This window comes from Zea mays, chromosome 3 (genome assembly GCF_902167145.1).
Source record: "Zea mays cultivar B73 chromosome 3, Zm-B73-REFERENCE-NAM-5.0, whole genome shotgun sequence".
NCBI classification, from domain to species: Eukaryota; Viridiplantae; Streptophyta; class Magnoliopsida; order Poales; family Poaceae; genus Zea; species Zea mays.
Window position 1 is genome coordinate 202,398,227 of NC_050098.1, and position 20,855 is coordinate 202,419,081.

The window sequence follows — 20,855 nt, forward strand, 5'->3', positions numbered from 1 at the left end:
AGATTACCTCCAGCAAGCTAGGAGCTGAGGGTCCTTCAGCCCGGAGAACTCCGCTGTCCACCTCTTCGACGAGAGAATGGACACGGATCACAAGGAAAAAGGAAGCAATGGATCATCAAGCTGATCTTTCTGTGCCTCCGCCCTCAAAGGAGAACAGAAAGAAGATCGACGTGACATCTACTCCATTCTACCCCGATGTCCTCTTCATCGGGAGAGTGGAGTCGCCCCCCATCTCCGACGACGAGCCGACTGCACCCGGAGAGGAACCTCCTCAGCGGGAATCCCGCCGACGAAGGAACCGACGCCGAAATATCTGGCGACATCACGAGGCCGGAGAGCGGGACTCGGCGCAACCTGTATCGCGAGACAAAGTCTCAGAGATAGGAGAAACTCCGGAGGAACGTGTCTTCAGGGAACGAAGGAATTCCCGACGACGCGATCGTCAACGGGCTCAAGAACAGGCCGAGCAGGAGACAAGGCAACGTCGAGAAAATCCACTCTTCGGGCGCAACCTGAACCCCGACTTCGCCCGAGCCATGAACACGCCGAGTGAAGTCGGAGGGGTGTTGGCTCGGATAGCTGATGGCCTCCCTCGGACTCCCGACGCCGAGGGCAATCGGCGGTTGTTCACTCAAGCAGCCAATCACCTTCTACCCCTCGCTCACCCGCCGAACGATCTACGACACGCCATCAACAGTCACTGGGACGCGCGGAGCTCCATCAATGCTTCACGTGAACGACGACACGAGAACGAGATCCGTCGCCGGTAAGAGTACGACCGGGACCATGGCATCCCAGCACGGAGTCAGGCTACCAGGACCGAGTCGGCCATGGCTTCAACTGGTGGCACCACCTGGGGACGGTCGAGGCACCACGACGACCACTCCCCTCCCCAGGACAGACAACATCATCGACGACAGGAGGACACATGTAGAGTATCGGCACTTACTCCGCGCCTCAGGGCCATTCAATGGCCCCCTAACTTCAAGGTATCCAACGTCGAAAAATATGAACCTAAGCAGGATCCAGGAGGCTGGCTGGCCGTCTACACCACCGCTGCCCGAGCTGCTGGGGCAACCAAGGACGTAATGACCGCGTACTTACCTATCGTCCTCAGGCAAGACGCGCTGCAATGGCTGCGACACCTACCCCGACACTGCATCGACGACTGGAGCGACTTCAGTCGGCGCTTCACCGCCAACTTTCAGTCTCTCTCCGACAAACCGACGCAACCATGGGACCTCAAATCCATCAAGCGCCGAGGGGACGAAACTCTTCGGTCATACCTCAAAAGGTTCCAGACCATGAGAAATCGTATCCCCGAGGTCGCGGAGGCGGCAGTGATCGAGGACTTCTACAGGGGATCCAATGACTCGACCTTCGTCCAAACCATATTACAGAAGGCGTCGACTACCTCCGAGCAACTGTTCCGAGAAGCCGACCTCAACATCACCGCCGACGAGCGAGCTTAGGACCTCATCGGAGGAGCGAAGCCAGCACCAGCGGCACCGCGACGCTACACGAACCAGCAACCCAACAAGCGTTGGGAGAAGAGGCCTCGCGAAGAAATCCACGTCGCCAGACCACCTGCCTCTCGCACCCGAGGAGGACCTCGTGGAGGCGAACGCACGCTGGACGACATCCTCGACGCCCAGTGCCCGTACCACAAGGACATGCGCCACACCCTTCGGAACTGCAGAGACTTCAAGCACTCCGTCGGGCACGGCCGACCCTTCCAACCTCTACCTCCTCCCCCGCCGCGAGGAGGACCAGGAGAACCACGACAACCCTAGCAGCAGGAGGAGGGAGGAGGTGGAGCCTTCCCGCGCGTCGACAGAGAGGTCAATGTCATCTTCGGCGGAGACGGATCGCAGGAGAACAAGAGACAACAAAAGCTCAACAATCGTCAGATACTGGTGGCGGCTACTGGTCCACCCGCCCCGTACCGATGGTCGGAGCACCCAATCACCTTCACCCGAGCAGAACAGTGGCTCAACTTCGACCACCCAGGCAAATACCCGCTCTTCGTCGATCCGGTGATCCGAGAGAGCAGGGTAAAGAAGGTATTAGTGGATGGGGGGAGCAGCATCAACGTCACCTTCCCCCGGACACTCCAAGGCTTCGGAGTTCACCTCAAAGAGCTCCACGAGTCAGACACTCATTTCTTCGGCATCGTGCCGACTGAAGGAGAATACCCGCTAGGCCACATCTACATGCCGGTCACCTTCGGAACTCCGGAGAACTATAGAACCGAGTTCCTAAGGTTCGAAGTGGCGAACTTCGACTGCGGGTACAACGCCATCATCGGAAGGCCTGGATTGGCAAAATTTATGGCCATTCCGCATTATACATACATGATATTGAAGATGCCAGGTCTGCAAGGGATCATAACTGTGTGCGCTGACTTCCAAGGCGCCGCAAAATGTTTCCGAGTGGCCATTCAGGCGGCCCTCACCACCAAACCATAGGCGACTTCTTCTGCGCAGGCGAACTCAAAGCCTGAGGAAGACCTCGCAGTACCCGCAAACGAGGCTCAAGCCACGACCTCTATGCGGCCGACTGAAGAAACCAAAAGGATCAACCTTGGGTTCACTGATGAACGCAAAACCGCCATCATTAGCTCTAGCCTGGATGACAAATAGGAAGGCGCGTTCATCCAGTTCCTGTAAGATAACCGAGACGTATTCGCATGGCAACCTGCGGATATGCCGGGAGTCCCGAGAGAACTGGCCGAGCACAAATTGAAGGTCTACCCCCCAAGCAAGGCCAATTCGGCAAAAATTATGTCGTTTCACGCCCGACAAGAGAGAAGCCATCCGCGCTGAGCTGGCTCGCTTAGTCGCGGCTGGATTTATTAGAGAGGTGTTACATCCTGAGTGGTTAGCCAACCCTGTTCTTGTACTCAAAAAGAATAAAGTGGATTGGCGCATGTGCGTTGACTATACGGATCTCAACAAACACTGTCCAAAGGATCCCTTCGGGCTTCCTAGGATAGATCAGGTGGTAGATTCCATCGCTGGATGTTCTGTGTTGTCCTTCTTGGATTGCTACTCTGGGTATCATCAGATTAGCCTGGCGAAAGAAGACGAGGAAAAAACAGCATTCATCACTCCATTCGGAGCTTTCTGCTATACCTCCATGTCGTTTGGCCTCAAAAACGCTGGAGCGACTTATCAGAGAGCTATTCAAACATGCTTAGCCGATCACTGGGGCAAGCGTGTGGAAGCTTATGTGGATGATGTGGTGATCAAAACAGAAAATTTAGAAAATTTCATTCAAGATTTACAGCTGGTTTTCAACAGTCTACGGCGATATTGATGGAAGCTTAATCCCGAAAAATGTGTTTTCGGAGTACCAGCAGGAAAGTTACTCGGGTTTATTGTCAGCCACCGGGGGATTGAAGCTAATCCAGAAAAGATCGAAGCTATCATGAGGATGGAAGCACCATGATCACAGAAGAAAGTTCAAAGACTTACCGGATGTATGGCAGCTCTGAGCAGATTTATATCCAGGCTGGGAGAAAAAGGCTTACCATTTTATAAGTTACTGAAGAAGGTGGACAAATTTCAGTGGACTTCAGAAGCACAGGAAGCCCTAGATGCATTGAAAAAGTTCTTGACAACACCGCCAGTGCTGAAACCACCGCGTCGAGCCACGCCGACTCAACCAGCAGAAGATCTGCTGTTATATATCTCTTGCACGACTCACGTGGTGAGCACCGCGTTGGTAGTCGAGCGAGCAGAAGAAGGACATGCATACCCAGTACAACATCATGTTTATTTCATCAGTGAAGTTCTGGGTCCCTCGAAGAAGAAATACCCTCAAGTTCAGAAGCTATTATATGCAGTACTTCTAACTGCACGCAAGCTCCGTCACTACTTCGACGACCACAAAGTCATAGTAGTCACTGGATTTCCAATAGGAGATATTCTTCACAACAAAGAGCCATCGGGAGAATAGCCAAGTGGGCCTACGAGCTGGGATCTCATGACATTGAATTTCAACCTCGCACTGCCATCAAAACTCAAGCACTGGTTGATTTCGTATCAGAGTGGACCGAACAACAAGTACCGGATAACCCAGAAACAGCAGAAGTATGGCGAATGTATTTCGATGGCTCGTTAAAGCTGCAGGGAGCAGGCGCAGGGATCCTCTTTACTGCACCTGGAGGCGAACACCTCAGATATGCCCTTCAGTTGTTATTTCCAGCCTCTAACAATGCAGCAGAATATGAAGCTCGGATTCATGGACTGAACATTGCTATATCACTGGGCATCAAGAGACTGATGGTATATGGAGATTCTCTGGTGGTCATAAGTCAGATAAACAAATAATGGGATTGTTCGAGCGATTCCATGGGAAAATACTGTACTGTTGTCCGGAAACTAGAAGACAAATTTGAAGGTCTGGAATTTCACCATATATAGAGAGATCGAAACACGGCAGCCGATGTATTGTCCAAGCTAGGATCCAGTCAAACTCAGGTCCCGCCTGGAGTTTTTGTTCAAGAAATATTACATCCAAGCATTTCACTGGATCGAGCAGAGGAATGTAATACTCTGAGCCAACCAGAGTCGGATTCTGATGACTAGAGGGGGCCGATCATCAAATATATAAAGAATGAGGAGGAGCCAGATGACAAGAATGCAGTCGAGCGCATCGCAAGACAGTCAGCTCACTATACACTCATTGGGGAAACACTATACAGAAGGGGTGCATCAGGAGTCCTCATAAAATGCATTCTCTCAGCTACTGGAAAGCAACTTCTGGATGAGGTCCATGCTGGGCAATGTGGAGTACACGTAGCATCCAGGACCCTGGTTGGGAAGGTCCTCAGGTCAGGTTTTTACTAGTCAACAGCAAAGAGTGATGCGACCAAGTTAGTCCAGAGGTGTGAAGCCTGCCAGTACTTGTCAAAACAACAGCATCTACCAGCACAACACCTGCAGACTATACCCGTAACCTGGCCGTTTGCATGCTGGGGATTGGATATGATTGGACCTTTCAAGAAAGCTCAAGGAGGATACACTCATGTACTGGTGGCTATCGACAAATTCACTAAATGGATAGAGTTCAAACCCATTGCTTCTCTAACTTCAGCTAAGGCAGTGGAATTCATACAAGATATAATATTCAGGTTCGGGATACCGAATAGCATCATAACTGACTTGGGATCCAACTTCACCAGTTCAGAATTCTTCGATTTTTGCGAGCAAAAGAGCATTCAGATCAAATATGCCTCGGTGGTGCACCCAAGAGCCAACGGGCAAGTAGAAAGAGCCAACGGGGTAATATTAGAAGCACTCAGAAAGAAAGTCTTCGACAAAAATGAGAAGTTCGCAGGAAAGTAGATCAGAGAGCTGCCGTATGTGGTTTGGAGCCTGAGAACTCAACCTAGCCGAGCTCTGCATGGAAATACTCCCTTCTTTATGGTTTATGGTTCGGAGGCTGTGCTACCTACTGATCTCAAGTTCGGGGCACCGAGGTTAATCTTTGAAAACATAGCAGAAGCTGAAGCTACTGGGCTGGAGGACGTTGATGTACTCGAAGAAGAGCGACTGAATACGGTGATTCAATCAACGCGGTATCAGCAAACTCTGAGGCGCTATCATGATAAGGCCATACGGCATCGATCCTTCGCAGTGGGAGATCTCGTCCTCCGCCGAATTCTAACGAGGGAAGGACGGCATAAATTGTCACCTCTATGGGAAGGACCATTCATAGTAGCGGAAGTCACTCGGCCGGGATCATATCGTCTCACTCAGATGGACGGCACGGAAATTGGGAACTCATGGAACATAGAACACCTCAAGAAGTTTTACCCCTAGCTACATCCCAGAAGCTCTTGGAACGACGATGTATTCAGTAAATCGAGAAAAATATCATCAATAAAAAGGTTTCAAAGGCACTCAGATTGTTCACTGTCAATTGGCACGCTTACTTAACTCGGGGTGACCACTATGCCCTACTAACGGAGCAATCGGCTTAAGTCGGCAATGACTTAAGGCGGTGCGACATGCTCACGCTTACTTAACTCGAGGTGACTACTATGCCCTACTAACGGAGCAATCGGCTTAAGTCGGCAATGACTTAAGGCGGTGCGACATGCTCACACTTACTTAACTCGGGGTGACCACTATGCCCTACTAACGGAGCAATCGGCTTATTCGGCAATGACTTAAGGCGGTGCGACATGCTCACTCTTACTTAACTCGGGGTGACCACTATGCCCTACTAACGGAGCAATCGGCTTAAGTCGGCAATGACTTAAGGCAGTGCGACATGCTCACGCTTACTTAACTCGGGGTGACCACTATGCCCTACTAACGGAGCAATCGGCTTAAGTCGGCAATGACTTAAGGCGGTGCGACATGCTCATGCTTACTTAACTCGGGGTGACCACTATGCCCTACTAACAGAGCAATCGGCTAAGACGACAATGACTTAAGGCGGTGCGACATGCTCACGCTTACTTAACTCGGGGTGACCACTATGCCCTACTAACGGAGCAATCGGCTTAAGTCGGCAATAACTTAAGGCGGTGCGACATGCTCACGCTTACTAAACTCGGGGTGACCACTATGCCCTACTAGCGGAGCAGTCGATTTAAGTTGGCACTGATTTAAATTGGCACGGCACGCTTGGCACGTTTGCAATCACTCATCTTAGGGCAACTTCTATGCCCCATGATGAAATTTCAAAACCATCACACTGCATTTACTTCTACAATTGTGGACACTGTTGAATTCTAAACAATGGGAAAACAATAGTAGCATTCAGTACTAAAAAGTGTTCTCTAACAAAACATCCGAGCACATTAACCATGTGTTCAAAGCATGCAGTGTTTTCTATTTGGCAATGTTCTTCTCAGGAGCAACCGACGAAGAGGGGCGACTTGAGGAATCAGGAGCGGCGTTCACATCTGCCATTATGTCGTCAGGAACAACCACACCGGGTCTCCTCATCAGGATCCGCCCCGCGCGAATAGCTTTATCCATAGCTTTATCGCGCTGGGCCCTCAGAGTAGCAGAAGTCTCTTCAGCAGCCTTGACAGCCAACCGAGCAGTTTCTAGCTCCTGGGTGACGGATTTCTTGGAAGCACGCAGATCCTTGATGACAGCATCTTTGGTCGACACCAACTACCTAAGGCGAATCACATCATCCAAGGACTCTTGCAGCTTATAACGATGATTATCTAACTCCTCCCTGGTGAAGCGATGACTCCTCTCCAAGATGGTCAACGAATTGCTGGTGTCGCGGTATAGCTTGTCAAGGTTGTCACGAGAAGTAGCGAGGGCACGCTTTTCTTCCTGCAGACAAGAATCAGTTTCTCCAAACGTCAAGCAAGCAATAAGAACACAGCAAACAAAGCCAAGATTCATAGGTCACCTTTTCAGAGTCGAGCTGAGCATGGAGAATAGAGTTTAGTGTGTTAGCATCATTCAGATAAGCAGAAACCCGGGCCAGTTCAGTCTGACCTTGAGAATATTTTTCTTCAAGATCAGAGCACCGCCGGGCCAGTTCAGTCTGACCTTGAGAATATTTTTCTTCAAGATCAGAGTACTGCCGAGCCATATCTGTCAAGAAACAGTCAAGCAAAGGTGTTAAGATAAAAAGCAGATTAATCAGGTAGCCAAAAAAGGAAGCAAAAGAGCACTGATGGGCATTTGCCACCTCCAAATCAGATACACGCCGCTGAAGCAGCACTAGGTTCCAACGCGCCAGAGACAAAGCTCCTTCTGGGACAGAGGCACCCTGCAACTTCAGCCGACTAGACATCTCATCAACCAACGCCTGGCATTAAAAACAGACAAGCATGAGAACAATTATCTGCCTGGGGTAAAGTCAGACTAGAAGAAACCAAAATACCTGGAGGTTGGAGAAGAATGAGGGAACCCCCAAGTCGTGAGAGGTCAACTCATGGCTTGGGAAGGATCACCAACCGGAACAACTCGCAACGAATCAGCAGGAACCAATTTAGTGTCATCAGCAGAAGCCAGAACTCTTTCATCGGGTGCGCTGGCCTCTAAAGCGACTCCTTGACCGAAGGCTTGGGCTATCGCCATGCAACCAGAGTGTGGAGGAGAAGACCCTACGTGAACATCCATGGAAGTGTGGGAGGGAGAACCCACTCGGACACCCTCGGGGGCTGGGTCACAGCTCGCGCTACCCATCCGAACCAGATCATCTCCGGCAACACCCTCGAGGGCTGGGTAAGCGCCAGCGCCATCCTTGGGGGCCGAGTTCTCTGCAACAGTCACCTCTAAGGCTGAAGGACCCTCAGTCACTTCCGTGGGAGCAGTGCAATCCAGACCAGCCTCCTGACCCTCAAGACCGCGCTCTAAGGTCGATGAGGCGCAGGACGCTGCCTGGGATGACCCCAACCCGGCATCGGGCACATCAGCACAAACATCCATCGCGCCACCATCTGTCGGCTCTGACAACAGATCTTCTGGAACCATGTCTTCAAGAGTTTGATCAAAGTTCGCCAGAGATAATTCTTGCAGACCAATGAGGGCAGACAAAGCAGGAGAAGGAACACCACTACTTTCCCCACTAGCTATGTAACGCCGGCTATTCTTCCGAATCAGAGAGATTTCATCCTCTTCTTCATCATCTTCATCAACAACACGGACAGTACACCCATTGGGGTCAACTTCAGCAGGATCACACCGATTGGGCTCAGCAGCAGTCGGGTCACACCCATTGGGGTCAACTTCAGCAAATTCAGGCACTCGCACTTCCTCAGCGACAGGAACAGAAGGACCGGCATCCTGATCCAAGCTAGACACTCGACGAAGACGTCTCTTCTTCTTCTTCTGCCCCTCAGCAGGAGAAGTGGGTTGATCGGCTCGGTGAGAACGCTTCGGGCGAACACTGTCAGACTTCTGAGCATCCAAAGCTTTGCCGGCTTCAGGGATGGGCGCAACCACCAGTGTTTCAGCAGGAGCGGCGTCAGAAGAATCCTCAGCTAACATATCCAGCATGGCACTTATCTCTGCGTCACTTGGATTCAAAGGCACCTCAAAATGAACCTGCCTCTTGTCGTCAGGAATTTCTCTGAGTGAGGCAACCAAAACACTAACTTCTTCGGGAGAGGGTCGCACTCTAAGGCCCAAACCGCTATCACCAGCAGGAGGATTTGACACGAAACTGGTAAAGGCCTGGGAAGGAGGCAGATTCTAGGCCGAGTATGCAACAGGAGCGCCGATGTTAGACACCTTGCCTCTGAGCATCATCTCGAGCCGGCTCACCAAGTCCACAGCAGGAATTCTTCTGTTGGTTACCCGGGTTGAATCAGCCTGGCCTCGATACAGATAGGCCAGATACGCTCTGTCTTTCAGCGGCTGAATGTTCTTGAAAACAAAGTCAGCGACCACAGCTTCTGCAGTCATACCCCTTTCTTTCAACAATCCAACCTCAGCTAGCAGAGCCCCTGCCTCAGCCACCTCCTGGTCTGTGGGGGATTCGGTCCAGCTCGGAATGCGGACATCTGGCTGTCTCCCTGACCGTGGGGGGAGGGAATTCCCATGATTCTCCACGATGAACCATTCCAGGCGCCATCCCTTGATGCAATCCTTGAGTGGGATGTCGAGGTAGTCAGTCTTCCTCCCACGACGCATCTCCAAGCTCGCGCCCCCCACCAGCTGGTGCTGCCCTCCGACCATCTCAGGCCGACAATGGTACAAATACTTCCAAAGGCCAAAGTGGGGCAAAACACCAAGAAAGGCTTCGCATAAATGAACAAAAACAGAAACTTGAAGAATGGAATTAGGGTTCAGATGGGTCAGATTCAAGCGATAGAAATCAAGGAGACCGCGGAAGAAAGGAGAAATGGGAAGAGCAAGTCCGCGGATAAGAAAAGGAACGTAAATGACGGATTCGTGGGTTTCTTCTGTCGGAACAGTGACCCCACGGCAGATCCGCCACGAACAGAGCTCCTTCGGAGGAAGAACTCCGATAGAAACGAGATGAAGAAGGTCAGATTCAGAGACAACAGACATATGGTTACCTGTGAAAGGCAACTGACTATTGGGATCGATGGAGGGAATGATTGCGATAGACGAACTCGAAGCTTTCCGCTTGGGCGCCATCTCAACCTTGCTAGCGAACGGAGCGGAAGCAATATTGCAGGAGAGCAGAGAAAGCCTGGATGCAGAAAAGCAGAAACTAGGGCACGGAACATGGAGGCGTGCGACAGTGCAGTACATATGGAGTTTTCCCGGGCCAGACACCATTTCTAAAAAGTGCCCAGTCATCACCCGGCGGTTATTTCTAAAACGCAAGCGTGCCATGTCATCACCCAACGGTTATTTCTAAAACGCTGGCATGCCATGTCATCACTTGGTCGTTATTTCCAAAACAGCCGACGCAGCCCAAGTTAACTCAGCTATTATTTCTAAAAACGCTGACGTTACCTGACTCCACCCAGCCACTATTTCCAAAGCGGCCGACGTGGTTTGTTATCACTCGGTTGTTACTTCTAAAACGCCGACGTCGCCAGTAGTCACTCGGCTGTTACTTCTAAAACGTCGACGTCACCAGCAGTCACTCGGCTATTATTCCTAAAACAGTGACGTGGCTCCAGAAGATTCGGCAGTTACCTCTAAAACGCCGACATCGTCAGTAACCGCTCAATCGTTATTTCTAAAAACACCGACATGGCCCGCTATTGCTCGGCTATCACTCCTAAAAGCCCTAACATCACTGATCATCACTCGGCTACCACTACTAAAGCGTTGGCATCGTGAAGAAGGCAGTCTGAAGCACGGCTCAATGATTCTAAGTCGCTACTCAAGCATTATGTTCAGAAACAGCCTCTGCAGTAGGCATTAACACGATCGACGATCAACAAGAAGGCAAAATGATACACACGAGATGGAGCGAAATCATTCTTCATTATACGGGAAGCACTACCGAACTTACAAATCAACTCATTATGAGCTGATGCTTTCCCTACTACTACATTACATTTCACTAACTATAATACTAGCTACTACTATATTATTTCGCTGGTACTATTTCTACTACTAATCTACACTAACATCTAAAACTAGTGCCATCTAGCCACTGGCCTTGTTGCTGCCCTTGCTGCCGCCGCTGCCGTCGCCGCTGCCACCCTTGCCGCTGTCGCCGCCACCGTCACCGTCGCCTCCATCGTCGTCGCCGTCGCCGCCGCCACCCCCCTCGGACGAGTCGGAGGAATTCTCCTCGTCCGAGGAGTACTCCGACTCATCCGAGCCCTCAAGCCCGGCGCGCTCGACGGCCCAGATGTAAGTCCATACCACCGCGGCGATCCCCTGGGAGTCGTCTGAATCATCAGACGACGTCGGGGGAGAGGCAGGAGCCGGAGAGCCCTCGGACTCGGAGGAGAACTCCTCCTCCGAGTACTCCGAGTCGCTGAAGTCCTCCGAGGGAGGAGTCGGCTCGCGCTTGCGCTGGTTGCCCGAGTGATGCGAAGAGCCACCACCTTTCTTGCTCTTGCCCATGGCGGAGTGGAAGGAAGGAGAGGAGATGAAATAGCAAGCAGTAGCAAGAAATGTGAAAACGTCGGAGAAGCAAGAGCACTATTTATAGAAGAAGAAGGCAACCGCTCACCTCCTACCACGGCCACTGAATAGTCATAAAAATTCAATATGCAATTCAAACCGTCTGAAGACACGTCAGGCGGCTGACGTCGTTTCACGTAACACGACACCCATTGGGACTCCAATCAACTGCACAGGCGATATGATTACACTCGCGGTCACATCAAGTTACTACTCAGAAGCAGTCTGCTAAACGCTCAGCGTACCAAGCCGTCCCTTACCTACACCCATTGGGGGGACGCCCAGAAGTTATCGGTATATTTTCCAAAACTGTCACATCCGTACGGTACATGCAATGAATACTCCAAGACAGAAGAGAGATATCAGCAAGGATCAAAGGAAAGCCAAATATAGTCGATAAGGTACAAGTCTAATCAACAGAAGCATCAAAGCACGAAGTGACATGAAGACTAGTCAAGGGCCATCTATCGAACGTCCAATCAGTCGCATATCAAATAAATTGCAGGACCTAGCAAGATATGGGCAGATCGTGTACTCAGCCTCAAAGACAAAAATGTGTGCTCGCCTCTAAAGCATAGTGTTAATAATATAATGCGGATCTCCGAAGGCATTCGACAAAAGGAAAGGATGATTCCCAAAAAAAGGCACGAAATGAAGACCTTCGAGTGGATTATTTTCAAAAATCCACTCGAAGCTCGGGGGCTACACCCATTGGGTGCACCTTTGGTGCACCCAATGAATCATCATCCTCGAAGAAGCAAAATGCTGACCTCTAAAGCACAAGGCAAAATTAAGACAAGGCTGACCTCTGAAAAAGCACAAGTGGAAGATGAAAGTGGTTTCTGATAATACTTGAAGTGAAGACCTTCGAGTGGATTGTGTGCAAAAATCCACTCGAAGCTCGGGGGCTACACCCAATGAAATTTGAAGTCCAACAGTGCAAAATGTTGACCTCCGAAGCATGAACCTGAGACAGAACGCCAAATTTCGAGGAATAATAGCAGAAGAAGACAGTAAAAAGGAAACGTGTTAACCGAATCACTCAGAATTCAGAAGCAGTGGCCCGGCAGACTTATTTCCAAAGCATTCCCTGTTAAAATCAAATACTGCAAGCTGGACCTAGGATCTTTGGGCCGTTTATTCCAAAATCAGCCCAAAGATCGGGGGCTTGTGGGGGACAGATATCCCTGGGTCCACTAGAAGGATAAAAGACCTCACGAAAGGCCCAAGGGCCCCATAATTCGTAAGGTCATCCCCTCATGGGCCTGGGAGGAATGACCAGTGGAACGGATTAGCACAAGGTCGGGTCGACGCAAGCCCAAACGGCCCAACAAATTCGAGCAGTAATCACAACAGTGACCCGACCTTCCCGCGCAGGGGCCCCGTACATCGGAACTGAGCGAGGATGAGTCGGCTGAACTATAGGAAGATAGACTCAGTTAGTTCGCTATTACTTTGGCACATGTTGTTATCATATCCACATGTAATGCCCCACGGTCGAGTATATAAGGCCTAGGGGGCACCCCTTCAAGACGATCAACATCATTCATTACTTAGCCATCCACCCCGCTCTCTACGTTTTCCAGCACTAGAGAACTCCCTTGTAACCCATCGCATAAAGCACTCCCGCTAGGACGTAGCGTGTTACGCATCTCAAAGCGGCCCGAACCTGTACATCATTGTCTACTATTTCTCGTGCGCCCAGCACGAACCATCGAGCTACAGTCGATAACACCGTCCTACTCCTAAAAGCACCTTGAGGGGTAACCCTGGGTGCGCGATCGGACCCGAAACACCGATAGTGTGTCTTAATGCAAAATGAGAAAGTTATTGCCTATGCATCCCGCTTACTCAAGCCGCATGAGCAGAATTACCCCACCCACGACTCAGAGTTGGCAACCATAGTGCACGCCCTAAAAATATGGAGGCACTATCTAATTGGGAACAAATGTCACATCTTCACCAATCACAAGAGTCTGAGGTATATCTTCACTCAGCCAGACCTCAACCTCCATCAGAGAAGATGGCTTGAACTGATCAAGGATTATGACCTTGAGATCCATTACCACCCTGGGAAGGCCAACGTGGTAGCAGACGCTCTCAGCCAAAAACCTTTCGGGATAAAGGGGACCAACTTTTTGGAAGATTGGAAGAAGGAATCAGCTCAGCTAAATGCATGTCTAGGAGACAACGGTAGTCTAGAAGTCAAGCCAATGCTCGAAGACCTCATATGCAAGGCTCAACGCCTGGACGTGGAGACAGTAAGACTTATGGAAAGAGCTCGCAAGGAGCAACTTCCAGACCTTAGGGCAGATGAACAAGGAGTTCTTTGGTTCAAGAACCGTCTGTGTGTGCCAATAGGAGAAGCACGGGAAGTCCTGCTCAATGAAGCCCACAACTCAGCTTACTCCATCCACCCAGGAACCACAAAAATGTACCTAGACCTCAAAGCCAGATACTGGTGGAGAGGGATGAAGAAGGAGATAGCACAGTATGTGGCCCAGTGTGACACCTGCCAGCGAACAAAGGCCGAACACCAAAAGCCTGCAGGCCTACTGCAACCCCTCCCAGTGCCTGAATGGAAGTGGGAGGAAATAGGCATGGATTTTGTAACCGGACTGCCCCAGACGCAAAAAGGGAATGACTCTATCTGGGTAATAATCGACCGTCTCACCAAGGTGGCCCAGTTCATTCCAGTAAAAACCACTTTTGGAGGAGCCGCCCTTGCCCGGATATATCTTAAAGAGATAGTCAGGCTCCATGGTATTCCTCGGAAGATAGTGTCAGATAGAGGGACGCAGTTCACCTCAAAATTTTGGAAGAGCCTTCGGCAAGCTATGGGTACCAAGTTAGATCTCAGCACCGCTTATCACCCCCAGTCAGATGGTCAAACAGAAAGAGTCAACAAGGTCCTCGAAGATTTACTAAGAGCCTGTCTGTTGACATTCGACAGGAATTGGGAGTCCAGTTTGCCATATGCCGAATTCTCATATAACAACAGCCATCAGGCCAGCATCAAAATGTCACCGTTCGAAGCATTGTATGGAAGAAAGTGCCAGACCCCCCTAATGTGGTCCAATGTAGGGGAAAGGACACTAGAAGGACCTGACTTTGTTAAAGAAGCCAAAGATAAAGTTGCCCTGATCCGCAAGAGGTTACTTGAAGCTCAGAGTCGACAGAAAAGTTATGCAGACAACAGACGGAGAGAACTCAGATTTGAGGAAGGAGATTTCGTATACCTCAAGGTCTCCCCGATGCGTGGTGTCAAAAGGTTCCAAATGAAAGGAAAGCTAGCACCGCGTTTCGTCGGCCCCTACCCCATCATTAGCAGAGTGGGACCCGCAGCATACCGCCTTGAGCTACCAGAATCCATGTCAGACATTCACAATGTGTTCCATGTGTCCCAACTCCGTAAATGCTTGCAAGTACCAGAGAACCACATCGAGGCAGAGACAATTCAGATTCAAAAAGATCTCCAGTACTGGGAAAAGCCAGTAAAGATTCTCGACTCAGCAGTCCGAAGGACCCGCAACTCAGAAGTGAGACTTTGTAAGGTTCAGTGGAGCAGAGAAGGAGAAGAGGAAGCCACCTGGGAAATTGAGGACTCTCTAAGGAGAGAATACCCTTACCTTTTCTCAAACCCCGTCTGAATCTCGAGGGCGAGATTCCTTTAAGTGGGGTAGGTTTGTAACATCCCAATTTCTAACCCAGGTTTGAAACCCTAATCTAACCCCCCTTATTATCTATCCCACAACTCCCTTAGATTCTTCCCAACATATGCATACACTTTGTTTGAATATGAACGCCTCACTTAGATTTTATTTTCCAGCACCTAGATTATCTATTAAATAAATTGTTAAAAAGAAAAAGAATATAAAAAATGGATATAGGAATTAGAAAATAAAAAGAAAAAGAGAAACCCCCCTAGCTGGGCTGAATCCAGCCCATGCCGCGGTAGCCTTTCCCCCCTCGCGCCCGCGCTCCCCCCCCCCATTCGGCCCATTGCCGGCCTGCTCCCGCGCGCGCAGCCGCTCCGTGCTCTCTCTCTCTCTCTCTCGCTGACGAGCTGACCCCACCTGCCAGCCGCTCTTTCTCGCGCGCTCACTCCCACTGGCAGACCGGCCCCACCGGTCAGCCGCTTCGTCGTCCTCCCCGCGTATGGCTCGTCGCGGTCACCTCCGACCGTCGTCCCCTCCATCGCCCCCGTCCCCTCGCCCATCCCCTCGCCGCACAAGAGAGTTTGGCACCGCCCCGTCCTCGCCGCTTGACCGCGTCCTTGCCCGGTACCGCCCCCGCCGTGAGGTCTCGTCGTCGCCGCTGTGCGGCATTAATGCCGGCGCTGTGCACCTCACCGGCGCCCGCCGAGCTCCGCCGCTCCCCTTCCCTCAGACGCCTATAAAAAGGTCGCTCCGAGCACCTCCTCCCCCGCACCGGCCTCAGCCACCACTCTCCTCCCTCACCCGAGCCCAATTCGCGGAAGCGCCGCCGTCGTCTCCCTCTCCGGTAAGCCTTCCCCCTCATCTCCCTTCCCCTCTGTTGGACCAACGAGCAATTACTTAGGCCTATCAGCTTCGCCACACCGCCGCGAACTCAGGACACCACTCCCCCACCCCAGTCCCTCGCCCGAAGCTCACCGACGGCGACTCCCGTCGCGGAGCTCCGCCACCTCCCCGCGGACAGCCCCCTCCTGGCCCCCTATAGCCAAATTGAGCCCACCTCTAGGTTCGCCAGCCCCTCCCCGTGATAAGGCACCTACTCGTTGTCCAAGAACCGGGCCACCGGCGGCGAATCGCCGCCGAGCCCACCGGCGGCCGGGTTCTCCCCGCGGACGGCCGGTTCGCCCCGCCGTCAACCATAGCGTCGTTCCCCCCCTTCCGCTCTCGCTGGCACGTGGGCCCCATGGCGACGGCGTCATCCCCTTGTGCGCCCGCGCCGTCACCCGCCTTGGGCCGCAGCTGGGTCGGCGCCCTCGCGCCCGCGCGCGCGCTGCGCCTGGCTAGGCCAGAAATCCCCCCCCCCTGGCCCACCAGTGCTGAACTTCCTTTTCTTTTTCCTTTTTCAGCCTTTTCTCCTCTAATTAGTATTTCTCAATATTTTATGCACCAAAAATTATCAAAATGATTTCTAAAGTCACGTGTAATAATAATGTTAGAAAATGACACACTACAATTAGTAAACCACTGTTGATGTATTGTATGATTGACCATTTTACTAGAAGAAGCGGGGACCGTTGATCCGGAACCCGTAACCCCGGAAGAAGGGCTGGAGCCCGATCTCCCAGAAGTAGATCTTTTGTGCCAGGAAAGCTTCGACAAAGGCAAGTCCATCCTTCCCTTGATGCATAAATTTCCTATTCTTTCTACCACTACCTAGGCCGGGATTTCAGGGTGGGATATTTGCATTGTGAGTAGAGAGATAGCCCGCATTAACATATGTCTTTTGGATACAAAATGTGGGTTGGGAGAAAGGGCAATATGTTTCTTCAAATAAGGTTTCTTTTAAAAAGGGATGTGCGATGAAGGGTATTCACCCTCATCACCTTGAGAGTGGGATGATCAGGGACTCCCTGGTTTAGGGGAGGGCCTAAGGTGTTGGCTCAACTGGTTTAGGCGTGAGCAGAAGGATTGTCCCCTCATATAAGGACCGGTTTGTCATCTTCACTACATGTACTCTTTAATAGTACAACCACTCGAGACTGTGTGGGCAGTCACTCAATCTGAACTCGTGCGGTCCAACCCCAGGGTTATGAAGGCTGGGGAGCACCGGGAGGATAAGGAGGGGGAATGTTTTGTCTAGTTTGGACATGGCGGTGGCCTGACTCCTTCTGGATAACCGTTAAGGTTAGGACGTACGGGGGAAGAAAGAGATCCGGCATTCGGGTCTCGGGACGATGAGATCGCAGAAACCGGACTAGTGGGTAAAGTGTACCCCTCTGCGCAGAGTTGAAACCTATTCGAATAGTCCGTGTCCACTGGTATGGACGACTCTGGTGTGGTATGACAATTAGAGATTTTTTTATAACCTCTGTGAACAGGGAAATGTGTGTGTAAGTGCATACTGAAAAAGAAAACAAGGCCACGGGAGCGGGAAGCTCAGTGGTGGTTGAGTATTTTGGTTACTTTTAAGTCTTTGGGAAAAACCTTACAGCAACTGTCTTTCTCTAAGAAAATGAAGAGTGACTTCAACTCCACCAAATAAAGCATGTATGATATAGGTCTCTTTCTCTTTACGGGAGCGGGGTGGGCTTGCGGAATACCTAGTGTATTCACCCAGATTTATTTATGTTTTCAGCAGCCGAAGACTTCTTTTCTGCTATGCTTGATTGAGAGGGTTGTGTCTGCACCCAGTTCTGCCTGTGGCTTGGGCTAGTATATTTTTCTACTGCGCTTTTTATTCTGGCTCTCTCGAGCTTATACCCCGGTATTGTAATAACCTTTATTTAAACTATGTACTATTTGAAGTAAGGAATGTGTTTACTAGCCTCCTGGGACTAGTAATTGTATCACATTTGAGTCCCAAAGGATCGGGACGCTTCAATCATGGCGCCGGAGGCATAGGCTTTGAGCAGGTAGTAGGCGGCTTGAACGAGTGTGCGACAGAGGGTTTGGGAGCCCAGCGCCGTTGAGAAGTGCCCAGCGACATGCCCACCTCCTTGTACATGGCAGGCAGCAACATCTCGTCTATCTTTTCCGGCACCGACGCCATGTTCACCAACACCAGCGTCCATCGGCGGCGCGACGTCACCACCGCCTCCGAGGATCACTCATTTCCCTTGCGGTTCGCAGCAGGCGACGACGCATCCACCACGGGCAGGATGGCGATGGTGATGAGCGTGATGCCGTTGGCCCCCACCTCCATGGTGATGGCGAACCCAAATCTGGGGATTGAGGCAGCGGACGACAAGATCTGGTAGGGTTTTTAGTCTCAGCAAGTTCATATTAAGCTGGAAACTGTGGGTGGAGGGGATGGAGGGGGGGTTGCGGTCGCGGAGCCGCCATAGATTCGTCGGCTTAGGTTTCAGGGGAAAGCGCTTGAAGGACGGGGCACGGGCAGAGGGGGCCACCAAATCGGGGATGCATGTCTATTTCGGTGGACGATAGAGCGTTTGTTGTACGCGGTGGTGACAGGACGGGATAAGAACGACACAGTTAGGGATTAAAACGGTTTCAGAATTTTTCGGTATTCCGGAAACTGATTTCGAAATTTTTCGATCGGATTCACCGGTAACGGTATTTTTCGAAAACGAAATCGATGTGGTGTTTTACCGACCGTTTTCTTCGGTTACCGGTTTTTGTCGGAAATTACTGGATTTGTGTCTCGGAATTTTTTCGGAATTTTCCAGCATGTGATTGTTTCGCATCGCCTGTACGTCTCTGGATAAGGATTACTTATTTTTGTATTTTTTGACGCCTTAAGATTTTTTGGGATAGATGGTGTTGGAAGACAGTTGAGATTAACGATTTGGTCTCTCGAACGAATCCACCCTTTTCTATGCACATGTTATGTATTAGTAATATATAATGATAGAGAGCCGACAATTTGTCTTTTCCACACAATAGATTTAAGGGTTTTCCTGTGAGGCTGTGAAAAAACTCTTTATGTGAGGAAAAAATATTTCATGAGTAAGCATGACATGTCAGCTAAATCGAGTGTATATTGTGAATTGTGAACTTTGAGTCTGTGAACCTGTGATCTTTATGAACTTGTTATACTGTAAACTTGTTATATTGTGAACTTGTGATCTTTGTAAACTTTTTTATATTATAAATTTGTGATCCTTGTGAACTTGTTATATCATGAATTGTGAACTTGTGGTCTTTTGTGATCTTTTGTCAACTTTGTTGTATTGTGAAGTTTGATATGTTTATCGATTGTATTTTAGATTTCGACCGTTACCGGTGTATTTTCCGCACCGAACTTGTTTCCGAAATACCGATATCATTTCTGTATCCGGAGTTACCGTTTTCGATTTTGTTTCCGATAAAAAATATGAAAACGGTAATGGTTTTTGTGTTTACCGACCGTTTTCATCCCTAGACACAGTCACGCAGATGTGGGCGGGCGGGCGAGCGGGGGAGGCGATCGCGCATAGGGGCAGACTGGCCCTCCATGCGCGGCATGCGGCGAGGGAGGGCGAATGGGGCGCTTGGCTGGGCGAGGGGAGGGAAGGGGCGAGTGGAGTCATGGTAGTGTCGTGGTCTACATTATGGTAGTCCCATCAGGTTGTCCACGCCGAGCGAAATAATGATGACCACCCTGCCTCACCTTGTCGTTGTGGTAATTACCAGACGACCACCAGGTAAAAATTAAGAACCATTCGGAATCCCCACGTAGAGCAAGGGTTGGGTTGAGCAAGTTCCAAGTGACCCGCAAGCTAGGTGACCGACCCATAGGTCATTTGCTCACACTCATGTACAAGGTCGTACCTCACATTCTCCCGTGGGAATCCGGCTGACGGGGTGGCCACGAAGCCACCCTTTAATCGACAAAGATCGATCAAAGGGCTGATACGGGATCGAATAAGGAAGGACTGCATGAGATGCCCCTAGCGGGTCGAGCCCCCCCAATGGGCCACTCGTCGAAACCACGCCGAGAAAGGTGGTGGTCGAATCTAACTTGGATAACCTCTTTATCTCGACGGCCCCCTCGGCGCCCCGACTAGGTCAAAGGGGGGCCCTCCCCTCAGAAGAAGGTTCAAAGAAAACTTTCTTCGAGGGGAGATGCATATGCAAAAGAGGAGCACGTACTGGTCGTTAGCAAGAAGCTAAACGTTAACAAAATGGGCCCACGCTCAGCGTGTGCGCGACCACCACAGGAACGTTAAACCCCTAAAACTGCAGATTTGACTTAATAGACCTCGAGCAATTCACACAAATTCCTCGAGGGCTGCATCTAGCAGATGCGCTCGCACGCACTGTACATCAGTCTTAAGCAGAAAGCAAGAAGCTAAACAATAACAAAATGGACCCATGCTCAACGTGTGGTAACCACCGAAGGGTCAACCCCTAAACTGCATACTTAACCCGGTAAACCCTAAGCAATTTTCACAAATTCGTCGGGGGCTCGGGGGCTGCATCTAGCAGATGCACTTGCACGCACCAAGGAAAACCGCCCTTCAAATAAAAGCCTCTACACAACTCCAAGAAGTTGCGTAAAGGCTCGAGGGTTGTTGTTGGGTGCCCATACTAAGCCCAAGAAATCCCTGTCAAGCAACCTCGCGAGACGGAGCAGGCGACCAAGTCCCTGCCGAGCACCCTTGCATAGCGGAGAGTGTGAAGTCCCTATCGAGCAACCTTGAGAGGCGGA